A 13,380-nucleotide genomic window follows, 5' to 3' on the forward strand; every position below is an offset into this window, starting at 1 on the left:
ATGCTCTCATGGGATGGTAAAAGATGTGTTCATCCAGTTTGCACTGTGAGTATTCTTTGTTCACATTCTTACATTTTTATGGAAAAACTTCATGTGAACATGATAGACTGATTGTTCATGATGGTTAGGAGTTGAGGAAGAAGCTTACACGTGGTCAAATACCATGAAAATGAAGTTGCAGAAAACATTCATGGTGCTATATGAGAATACCTTAGGCGCGTCAAGGGAGAATGTCTCTTAAAATGAGGGATAATGTGTATGTCCTTGCATTTTATACACATTGCATTAAATTATTTGAAGTAAACTTTAAAATATTTTTAATACTATGTGATTTTTATATATACTTAAATATTTGTGTGCATTGTTTGCACATGTAACATGTGTGTGGCACTAGATATAAGGTAGGAAGCCGTGGCGAAGCACGGGCATTCCACTAGTTAATTATACTAGGAGAATGCCCGCGCGTTGCCGCGGAGAGCAAGCACAAAAATTATATGTTATTGCAGTAATACATTAATTAAATAAAAAAGATAACATTTTATCTATTTAAATCTGGATGTCGATTGAATCAAATAAATCTCGGAGCAGACCTCTTTCTTTATAGAAACTGCTGGGCGTCTCCCGGGGGATCTGATTCCCCAGCCCCCGGGTCTCCAGCCGTCAGATCAACCATTTTGACGGTTAGATTTGCATGTAGCAAAAAAACATCTCCAGCAGCAAAAAATCACCCCCGGCAGCAAATGACTGAAGCAAAAAACGGTACATCCATGAAACAAAATAAAAAGGTTGGGCTCGCCGGAGACCACGTAGCAAACATATCACACAGATGTAGCAAAACCGCAAATAAATTGTAGCAATTTTTATTCATATGCTACAAATCCTCTAAGACATTAACGGAGACCTCGCAGCGGAGGACGGCGACGAGCCGGGTGGTGGAAGGATAAGGAGGTGACGTGGCTGATTTTTGACCAAGTGATCGGGGCAAATCGCACGACGCGTGACCCAGAGGCTGCGAGACGCACAGCCCCCGGGGGAATCTAATCATTTTCCTTTCTTTTTTCCATTTAGACGTTGTATCGTACCTCAACGCCGACACTGCCGTATTAGGTGATCCAACTCACTGGCTCCATATAGGCGGAGCTGCATCTCCGCCAAACATCACCGCATCACTCCGGCACGTGTCCATCCCAATCCCCATTTTTGATTTCCCGTCATGGCACGATCAATTTTTTTTTCCTTTCGTATGAGCATCTTTTTTTCCCTTTTCATATAAGCATCTCTAATCCCTCCCTCTCGCCATCTTTCAACGGCTTGTTGAGGTCCAAAGAACCTGCGTATATAAGCTGGCAAGATTGTGTACAGCAAGGCGAGGTGGGACTAATTAAGCCATAGGCTAGCTCAATCAATTGTGCTGCTGCGAACCTGGTGAAGCAGGGCATCTCCGGGCGCTTGTACGAAGGCCCACGCCTACCAACGTCAACAAACACCATGGCTCGTACGAAGAAATCGGGGAAAGGAATCGTACATGCAATGCTGGCCCATGCACGCGACCTTTCTAGCAAAATATTTGGGCCGCTATTCAGAAGACAACGAGAAAACGGGGCGATCACGACACACGAAGCGAACAGTTTTGTAACATAACCGGTGGTATTGCACGTAAATACGACTGGAAAGTAAGGGTAGTTCCAAAATGGACGAAAAATTAGGGGAGAAACCTTACTTCCTTTATTAGTAGGTATAGATGAAAGAATGGATCATATTTTGTATGTTGACAACAGTTTAAGCTCACCCACTTATCACACCCTAGATTCATCACTGATTCACTTGTATCTAGACACCTTTTCATCTATAAGTAATATGGGCCGAACGGCGGAGTAGTAATCTAGTTTTTGTTGCCCTAGTCTAGTTGTTTGTACTAGCTAAGTGATGGGGGGTATGAAGCCCCCATCTTTACAATATCAGCAAGGGCTTGCAGTTCCATACATACGATTGCATCCATCGGGCTTGCGCCACCACCGAAAGAAAAAAAGGGCCGCCACCTCCTACTCCACCATAGATCATTTCCTCCTCCTTCGGTCGGCCTCGCCGGTGTTAGGAGGGATGGGGAACCCGATCTATGAGTGGAGGTTTCAATAAAAGTAGTGCTTTTCCAAAAGATTAGGTTAGGATTTTAGGTAGTCGTCTTCTTTTGGTTCCCAAATCAATGAAGATGGCATCGTCTACAATATTTAATCGTCTGCCCATTTTTCGACGACGAGATCTTCCTCCCGACAACAATGGTGGTGCTGGAAGATTAAAATTTTCTAGGTATGATTCTTTGGATCTTGCTTCGCTGGATCGATCTATGATCTTCTCTCATGATTTATGCGAGGATGTTTGTCCTCGAAATATTTGTCCCGAGTGCTACGTCCTCGACAATGATGATTCGTACTCTCGGGTTTCGGTGGTTGTTTTTCCCTGGCATACTGTTGTTGTACTCTTGCCGATAGTGATTGACTACTTCAACGGTTACGCCCGTGCATGTAGCTTTAGCATTGCGGCTCAAATTAAAATTATGGAAAAACCTTCGTTGGTATTTTCAGATCCGTGGTTTGATTTCTATCTTCGACTGCCTCAAGAAAAAAGTACAAGATTGTGTCATGGAAAAAGAAAGAGTTTGAAGTCCTCGAAGATTTGTTAGTTTCTTTCATACTTTATTTTGTAATAGTTAAAGTCATTTGATGTCTTATTACCATATACTATTTGTTACTATAAATATATGCAGTATTGACTGTCAGAAAAAAGTGATGGGTATGAAACTCTTAGTTATACGGAGTTTTTAGCGGCCACTCACACTCAGGTGTTATTTTTGTACTGTTAATTAAACCGTCGGCGCGTACGTGGTACGTCTCGATGGATCAGGAGAATTTCTTTAGCCGGTGTGCCATCATAATCGTTCGTACTGTTCATGCGTGGTGTGAGTTGTATGCTGCTGCTGCGTGGGCCATGCGTCACATGGCCACAACGACGGTCTCCTTCGCTCGCATGAATGGCAGATATATAATGCATTAAGCGATTCTCAAAGGTGTCTCCACAGTACGGGTTTCTTAAGGAAAAGTAAACATAGTTGAGGTACACTTTTGTCATGAGGAACATTAATGGCGATTTGACAGTAGTAGAAAATACATGCCCCCACTATATGAGTGACTACGATTTTGCCGGAGAGCCGCGTATTATACCAATTTCCCACACAAAAATTTGCTACCCATTCCAATTCTAAATACTTCAATGAATCTATACACGTTTTAACCTATATTCACCCAAATCTGCAACAAGTCTACCAGACACAATGACACGGGCAAAACACAATTCTTTTTTTGTGTGTGAAAATTTCACCAATATATTGATAATCATCAACAGAAACATAATTGGTTTTAAAAGTAATAAAAATTACAAATAGGTACTTGAACCACCTAGCGATGACTAGAGACACTAGCACGAGCCAAAGACGTGTCGGCGTCCTCGTCCCTCCATCATTGAAGCCAGACAAAACTTGTTATTATAGAACTTGTTGCAGTAGATAAACGATAATTCGTCGTGCTAAGGTCCTAAAAGACCAATGCACCCGAGCAACAAGCATCACCAATGATGACAACTATAGACCGGAAGTGATTGACATGGAACCACACGAACGAACACAAAAACCGGTCGGAAGGAGATCCGCTGGCCCCACGACTCCAACCGCCCTCTGCTAGCACTAGAAGCACCACCGGAGAGAGGATAGAGCGGAGAGACCTTATTCTAACTTCACGATGTAGCCGCTACGTCTCACCCTTATGAAAAAGACACTGAAAAACAACCCAAAAAATGAAAGCTCCTTGCCGACTAGTGGCCATGGACTGCCACACCTCTAAAGGTATCTCCAGCAGAACCGCGCGGTCGAAAAATGCGTCTGCACCCAAGCCTAGCGGCGCGACACATATTGACCGGCATGTCCGTCTAGACGCAAATGCGGCCCAAATATGCGCCACGAATGCGTCTGCACGGTCGCGCCGACTGACCTTGTATTCCAGCCCGGCTCCGCACGTTAGGAACAACGAAATCGATCACCCGGATTTGCTTCCTCCTCCCTTTCTTTGGAGCCCTAAGGTGACGCCACCACCCCACCCCGCTGCACCGCTGTAGTATCGGACGTCTGTTCGGACCTCGCCACGCCGAAGTACTGGCTCGGTGCTGGGGTAGAATCTCCAGCTCTTGATTGCATCCGTCGCGTCTTTGTTAGCCGCACATCGGCTAGGTGCGCCGACTGGCCGCGCCGCCCAGACCTGTTCGGTTAATTGCGCGGATAGGTTCCGGACATCATTTTTTGGCGCCAGTTTAGGCCACCATTGATCCGCTGTTGGTGCCCATGTAGATGGACATGTGGCAGTCGCCTGGCAAGACAAGTTCCGCAGTGGGGTCCTTGGCTCCTCGTTCGACAAGACGTCGCGGGTCATGGCTATTGTGGCCTCCATCCTCGATGAACACAGTGCCAGCCAAATGCCGGTGTACCGGGGCTCTGTGAAGGGCCGCAAAAGAAACCTGCCGCGCAACAAAGTCGGTGGGCGCGCACCTTCGGCTGTACGAATACTACTTCGACCGCACCAATTTGGTGTTCCTGGAAAATTGTTTCGGCGCCGCTACCGGATGTCAAGGGACCTATTCTTATTCATTCTGCAGGGCATCCGAGACTACGACCGGTACTTCCAATGCAGGCATGATGCCACAGGTGCGCTAGGTTGCGCCCCCTACAAAAAAATGTTCCGCAACTATTCGTATACTATTATATGGAATGGATGCTGATATCTTCGATGAGTATATAGTATATACGAATGGGTGAGAGTACATGCCTTAGCTCCATGTACCGATTTTTGCCTAGCCGTGATTGCCTTGTTCGACGAATATATTACTTGAGGGAGCCAACTGCCTGTTGTCTATCAACGCGACTACAAAATTCTCAAACATGATCATATAGATTACATGCACTAAAAGTTAAAGAAGTGTCTATTTGAAAAAACACCACCGCCGAGACTGGGGTTATTTACAGTTTTGCCGATCGGTCAGCTGCCGACGTACTGTCCCGGTTCCACGGTCTTAAGACCAGATTAATGTCACCATTTCTCTACGTTTAGACCGACCAGGTGTTGGTATCCTGTTGACTGTAGTGTTACTTGATCTCTTTCGATATCAACGCCTACGTCATCGTGTCACGATCGTGTGGTTAATTGTGGCAACCACTAAGCTGCTATTCGGGTTAGTACTACTAATAACATCTTCAGTTCAGTCATGTGTACAAGATAAAAGGAGCAATTTTCAACGTTAAGGAATTTACACACGGCTGCATCATGGTAGAATATGAATCTGAAATTAATAAAACTTGTTGTGTATCCATCGATGTTGATTGTAATGCTTCTAGCATAATGTAATACCGCCTCCTTTTCAAATTAACTGAGGTAACTTTGACCAGATTTGGTCTAAATACGTATATACCTATACGTGTTTTAGCGTGTAGGTTCGTTTCTTTTTAAAAGAAACACGTCACTTACCACCTATGTTTCAATGAAAGAGTTGCACACGTATTTCAAGACAAAAATTTGACCACAAATGTGAGCAACAAAATCCTGATTATATTGCACGTAATTAAAATTGTTGGATTCGTATTAAAAAATACTTTTCAATGTTGCTAATTTTATACTAAGAATCTTTATGTATTTAGGATAGTTCTTGATCAATAATAAAACATACAAACTAAGGGCGCTTTATTTCCTGAAATGCATGGAGTAATTTGGAAGAAACCCTCCCCTGAAACCCTACCCTCCCCTGTCGTCCCCCTCCCGGGCGGCGGTGGAGGCCCCCATCCTCAAGCCCCCAGCGGCCCCTCATCCCCCGCCGCTCAGGCCGCCGCTATTGCTGTCTCTAGTGGCGGTGGCGCAGCCCCTCCCGTCGAAGGGCGATGGGGTGGATAGGGCTCCACGGCGGTGCTTCATGGGAGGCGGTGAGGCGTAGGCTGAGGACGCCGGGCGGCACGACTGCGTTGGTCGTGGCCTGATGCACTTCGTCGGTCGTCATGGAGGACTGGGTGAAGCGTGGCGGCCTTCTCCCTCGGTGGCGGTTCGGCAGTGGCGTCGATCTGCGCATGATTTGAGTCCTCTTGGCCCCAATTGACGCAGGATCCATGGCTTCGGCCAAGCCATCGTCGGTGCTCCGTGCCACCTTATTCTTATCTGGTGATCCAGCAGAACTGACTGGCGGTCCTCGGGTTTCTCTCATTTGAAGATGAAGATCTGCCGGAGGCCAGTCTACCTTGATCTGGCTGGAGTGATGAGTTCGGAAAAGCTCCACCGGCGAATGGAACAGTGCATCTTTTGACCGGAGTTTGCTGGATCGGGTGGTATTCGGTCGCGCGCACCCATGCTTTTATTCCGACGGTTTGGTTCTGGAGGGAGCGGCGCGAAGCTCTATTGTGTGTTGAGATCAAGTGACTTTTTGGTCCATGGTGAAGTCAGAAGAAGGAATATCATGAAGGCTGGATTGGAGGACTAGCTAAAGGAGGTTCAAGTCTCCGCGATGTTAAGGGACTTGCTTGGCGTTCCAGGCTCCGCAGTGGTATGAAAGTGGGGGCGGCAGCACAGGTGAAGTTCAGAGTCCTACCTTTCAGGCTGAAAATCCAAGATCTGGCCTTAACTGGTTGTACCTGGCAATGACCTCTTTGGAGACATTGTTTTAAGAGTAGAGACTATCTTTAGGGTGAAAACCTAAGATCTTTGGTTGGGCGATGACGACGCTGTTGCGACGTTTTCTTCTTGGAGGCGTTGCTTTTGGAGAGTCTATATTTCAGATGTTGTCTTGGTGGTGGATGTATTGTTGTTCCTACGTCTGGGATGCTATAGCAGGACTTTTGTTTCTTAGTTTTCTTTCCTCTTTTTTGGCTGTGTGCATCCGTACTTCCATTAAGGTGTTGGGTTGTTGCAGAGGCTGAGTGTAATTGGTATCTTTTCATATTATTATATTCCCTTTATCGAAAAAATGAAGTAATTTGGAAGGGTAGTGTGAGTAGTTCTATTTTTTCCTCGGAAAGATGGAAGAAAATGAAAACATCGGCGGATGAAACTCCACAACCCACGAAGATGTAGTCCTCGCCGAGCAGAAAATTCGTGCCACATGTAATCCCAATATCTCAAAGAGAAGTAGCTATCCCTCCCTACGTTTTTTAGAGCAACTACATATTTTATTAATAAAAAGTCAAGTTACAGAAAGCAACACATGAAGAAACTAAAAGACAAACTAGGATAAAATGATTATCTAAAATTTGCAGTTAAACTTCTAAAAGATCAAGAAATACAAAACGATACCTAGTGTTTCCTGCAACCACCGTAGTCAGCGGCCGCCGTCAAACTCCACCGTCGTCGAGACAGATGCCAGAAGAGACGTCGATCCTCCACCATTGCAAGATCCAAAAAAGTACCATCGCCAACAAGGCTTTGTGAGTCGATGAATAGGCATGTTGCAAGCAGCGAGGTACATGTCCCTATGTTGTCTTAGACCAAGATTCGCCGCCTCCCATCGACGAAGTTGGAGAAGAACGACAAATCCACCACCTCTGAACCAACATCTTCGCTCCAGAAGAACCACCTCGCCCCGGCCGATGGCGCCATCGCGGATAACAACGAACGCCAGCAACACACCGAGAAACTAATCTCGTCATATTTGTAGAACCGCATTCTTTGGCTTGGCCGATTCCAACAATGACATCAATGTGCGACACCGCTATCCGATTTTCGACTAGCTTTTGGAAGGTAAAGCTCCCCAGGTGAGCTACGAGATCAATGGAAATGTATAAGGCAAGTCATATTATCTTCCTGATGGTATCTATCTTGACAGGGCCACACTGGTGAAGACTGTTCGTAATCCAAATATAAAAAAACGAAGAGGTTTGCAAGATGCAAGTAGTTGCTAGAAAAGATGTGGAGCTGAGATTTGGTGTGCTCCAACCTCGGTGGGCAATTGTTCGTCACCCAGCTAGAACATGATCGCCGAAGACAATGCACGAGGTGATGACCTGTTGCGTGATCATACATAACATGAACGTTTAGGATGAGCGTCCTGATAGCCGAAATGAGCACTTATAAAATTTCCACAGTCAGTTGGCCGCGCCAAATCCTGAGGCATCAAGCTAGCAACAGTATCTACATATGAATAGTTACTGACGATAACATGTCCAAACGCCTACAGAAGGATTTAATTGAGCATGAGTGGGCATTAGCTGTCCATGAATATATTGTGTAGTTATCAATATCACCTCGTTTCGTCTCTTAATTAAACTATGCTATTTGAAATATTTGGATGTAATAGATAAGTGCTTTGAACCTTTTTTGTGTGTGTTTGTTTAAACTTTTTTCAGTGAAAAAACAAAATTATGCCTGCGGCAGACCAAATGCGTCGGGGGCATCCCCAGAAGCAAACAGACATGCCTAAAAAATAATCATTCTCGTGTCCACGATCCGACACAAATGAACGAGCACAGCCAATTTTAACATTCGTTTTACGTCAGCCCGCTGGAGATACCTAAAACATTAAAACCACTGAAAACAGAGCAGACGGCTGTTGTTGGTGAAAAGGAGAACATAACTCTAGATGGGTTTTGTGGCGGCTTCCTCCTCCTCGTCTCTGCTGCCTGTACCGATTTGGCATAACACGTGAACAACCCAGTTGATTATTACACATGAAATAATCTTGTGGCAGACAAGCAACGTATTTCTACTGGAAAATAACCATACGAAATCGTGGTTTGCAAAATCTAGTGCAGGATCACATGTCATGTGCCCCGCTACCAGCCGAGTTCTGCATCTTGGCGTGCAGGTGCAGTGGCCGGTGTGCGTACGTACGTACGTGCGCCCTTGTCTCGGCTGCCGAGATCCACGTAGCCAGCAGGACAAGCGACACCGTAGGTCGCTAGCCACGTCGATCCACCTGCTCTCGCGCCGTGGGCCGGGCGCCACGTGGACGTGTGGGGGTGCCACGCGGATTTGTCGGAATCCTTGCTGCCTGGGCTCTCCTCGTCACGCCTTGTCGCTTGCACCGTCGCACATGGTGTGTGGCTTGGAGCCAGCACCTTCGCCCCTAAGAAAAACACCACCGCCGAAACTGAGATTATTTACAATTTGCTCATCGGTCAGCTGCCGACGTAGTACTGTATTAGTATCCTGTTATGACCAGATTAGTTTCACATTTTTCCACGTTTAGACCGACCAGGTGTTGGTATCCTGTTGACTGTAGTGTTACTCGCTAGATCTCTTTGACTCTTTCGATATCACTTATCAGCACCTACGTCGTCGTGTCACGATCGTATGGTTAATTGCGGCAACCACTAAACTGCTCTTCAGATCAGTACTACTAATAATATCTTAAGCAGTCGACAGCAGATGTGTACAAAGATAAAATGAGCATTTTTCAACGTTAAGGAACTTACACACGGCTGCATCATGATGGAATGTGAATCTGAATTTTATACAGCTTGTTGTGCATCCCATCAATACCCATAGTTGTGCAAAAGAAATTTTTTTTTTTTTTGAGAATTCGGCAGGTGAGCTGCACGATATATTAATAGAATGAGCTGCACGATATATTAATAGAAAAAGATTTGGCTCAGTTAATAGGGAAACCGGGCTCAAAAACCATACAGAGTGGCCGAGTTTATGAGGAAAACCGTCCCAAAAACCGCACAAACATCGGAGCCTCATCGCCCACACGAAACCGGACTAACGACGACCAAACTGAAAGATCGAGATGTCGCCTAGAGGGGGGGGGGGGGGGGGGGTGAATAGGCAATTACAAACTCTTGCGGATTTTGTCTTGTAAGAATGCGGAATTAAACTATCGTTTAGTTTACAAGCACAAACCCTAAATATGCTAGGCTCAACTAAGTGTAACAATAGCAACTAGAGCTAAGCAAGATAGGCACAAGTGATAGCAAGATATATATATATATACTTCAAGCACGATGGCTATCACAAGGAAAGAGAGCTCGGGTATAGAAATAACCGAGGCACGCGGAGACGAGGATGTATTCCCGTGTTCCCTTGCTTTGCAACAAGGTACGTCACGTTTGGAGGAGTGGAGGTCCCACGAAGGATTCCCCGCGCCACGAAGGCTCACCCTATTCTCCGAACCACACCCACGAAGGATAATGGCCCTTTCCTTATGGTTAGCTTTTCCTCCGCTCCGGAGATGGCAAGCTCCACAACCACTTCACAAGCTCCACGAAGGAGAAGCCCGGGCCCCTTCACAATCTTCCACGAAGAGATCACCGGGACACCAACCAAGCCAACTAGGAGGTCACCCTCCAAGAGTAACAAGCTCACGGTCTCTCACTCGAACAAATCGTGGTGGAGAGCTCAACACTATGCAATGATGCAAAGCAAGAACACCGGAGGTGTTCAAGTCCTTCACACTCAAATCCCACCAAAGCAACGAATGCTAGGATGAGATTGGAGAGGAAGAACAAGGGGGAAAGTCAACCAAAGACTCCAAGATCTAGATCCCAAGAGATTCCCTCACTTAGAGAAGAAATGGATCGGTGGAAGTGTAGATCTAGATCTCCTCTCTCAAATCCTCAAATATGAGCAAGAATGGTTGGAGGAATCAAGGGGGAGAGCAAGTTCTTCAAATAGTAGCAATGGAGGAGAGAGAATAGGAAGAACTAGTTGTCTCAAGGTGGGAGAAAGCTATTTATAGCAAGGGAGGAAGAAATAACCGTTGGGGGGTAAAAGACAAGGAAATAGGCAGAAAACGGGCCAGAAAAAAACGTCCCAGCCGACGGCCCAGCCGGCTGACCGGAGCTGAGGCCGGACAGGCCGGTCTGGGGTCCGGCCCAGCCGGACCTGCAGCCGGCGGGCGCGTGCGCGCCGCAGTGCGGCGAAAGGCCTCGGCCGCGCGGGGCGAGCAGGTGGGCCGTGTGGGGGCAAGTGAGGCCCACCGGCGGGAGCCTGGTCGGGCCGGAGGCAAGACCGGGCAAAGCCGGACCGTGGCCGGCGCCCGGGCCGGACCAGGTCGCGCGGCCCACCGGATGCCCCCGGATGGCACAAGCGGCCAGGCCGGAAACGGCCGGGTGGGCCGGCGCGCGGCCCGGCAGGCCGGGCGGCCGACCGGTTGCCTCTCCCCCCTTTTTTCTTTTCTTTTCTTTTTATTCTTTTCTCTTTTTATCTTTTCTTTAGTAGCGAATGCTCCCGAACTCCAAATTGAATGAAACCAGTTTTGTTTGAAAGATAACAACAAATGCTATCCTATAGAAAGTGAAAACACAAGAATCTGTAGGAGGGGATTTTATCATGAATATAAAAGGTAGAACCTTATATCATGAATAACCGGTAAAATCACCCAACCTCGAAAACGCAATAGAAGATGCATGCGAACTCCGTTTTCGATGAACTTGGGCTTGTTGTAAAGCTAGCAACAAGCTCAAGAACCTCACACCGAGAAATACCAAGAAGCAATAAGAATATGCAACGCATGCAAGGATTGAGCTCCCTAAGACGATGTGATCAAAGTTACCCAACCGAAAGCCCCTCTTAATAGTGCGGCTATCTATCCTATAATCCGGTCTCCCATCAACCACCTCGAGACCGGTAAAAGGAAAACCTATCAAGGTCATACCTTTGCCTTGCGCATCCCGCTTGATCTTGATGATAACACTTCACGCTCCACTCAAGCCGGAATGCATCACTTGATCATTGTCGCTTCGTGTATACTCATAAATGCTCCCCCATACACTATGATGGGAAAGCTTCATTGATGCACATCTTCACATGTCCATTATCACCAAATGGACGGCAAGCTTCAAGCATGTGATCCACTCAAGATGCTCATCTTGAACTTGCCCAACTCAACCTTGTATCTTCTCATACTCACTTAAGATAGAGCATGGCTAATATTGAGTTCCACATAAGAACTCCATCTTCATTTCTTCTTCTTGATCATATCACATATATATCTTCATACCGATGATCTTGATGCCAATACACAAGGTATATCTTTATCTTCATGGCATCCATACTTGAATCCAACACATGGAGAGCAAGTAGTACCTATGGAATATTCCTTCATATAAACTCAATGAAAACATTAGTCCATAGGGATTGTCATTGATTACCAAAACCACACATAGGGGCAATATACCCTTACAATCTCCCCCATTTTGGTAATTGATGACAACCACAATAAGAGGGTTTATATAATGAATATTAGTGACAAGTACGCAACTTATCCGAGAATAAGTTGTATACAAGAGGTTGTATTTGATATGGTCAAGTAACACAAAGCTATTAGCCCATATCAAAACCGGCTCTACTCACACAACTACAACAAATGCAATGGATGTGAGTAGAACCAATATATATAGAGAAAACTCCCCCACAATGTATGCACGTGTGATGAATCATGAATTCATTGCATATATTGTCAAGATTAACCTTTGGGATAGTTTCCACTATATATATACAACCATGCAAGACATATAAATATGGAATGCATGAGAGGCAAAACACTTAAGCACAAACCAAACTTAAGTATAAAAACCATTCCCTTAAACCCTCTAAACTTCTCCCCCATTGGCATCGATTGTCAAAATGGGTGAAAATTTTAGAAGGCCAATATAATGTGAGTTCCTCCCCAAAGTGTGCACTTCTCATAATTTGAGTGGAATCAAGTGCACAAATCCAATGACGAATACTTGAAGGAAGTCAAACTATATTGAGGATCAAAGATTGCATAAAGATATCATGGTGAAGTGAGCTTCAACAAATAAAGGCAAGCAATCAAGGATCCAATTGGACAAACAAAGATATCATGATAAGAGAGATATGGTGCTCTAAAGAAGATAAGAAAGCTCCCCAAGGTTCGTGCACAATTTATAATGGTTGCATTTGAATACAATATGCACAAACATGGAATCCTCACTCCCTATATATCATTTAGAACACGACTAAGATAAAGAGAATATGCTTATCAAGAAAAACTTGAGTCCAACAATTACGAGATATGAGTGCAAGAAGGAAAACAAATAAACTAAGCACTCATAAATCTTCTTTACCAACACCACTAAGAAACAAAAGGATAAAAGATGGTCGGCAAAGAACAAGGATATCAAGGTGATGGATTAACGCTCTTATGTATATAAGTTTCTAAAGTGGACAATGATCCATAAAGAAACATGCACACACAAGACGTTAACAAATTAAATGAGACGAGATATCCAAGATGAAGTCATAAAATATACCAAAAGATGTTTGCTTAAGAAGCATATATAGCCTATGGCTTCAATTTTCACTTATGGTATATGAATGAACTTCAACCAAGTTAAACCTC

Source organism: Lolium perenne, chromosome 3 (assembly GCF_019359855.2).
Source record: "Lolium perenne isolate Kyuss_39 chromosome 3, Kyuss_2.0, whole genome shotgun sequence".
Classification (NCBI taxonomy): Eukaryota; Viridiplantae; Streptophyta; class Magnoliopsida; order Poales; family Poaceae; genus Lolium; species Lolium perenne.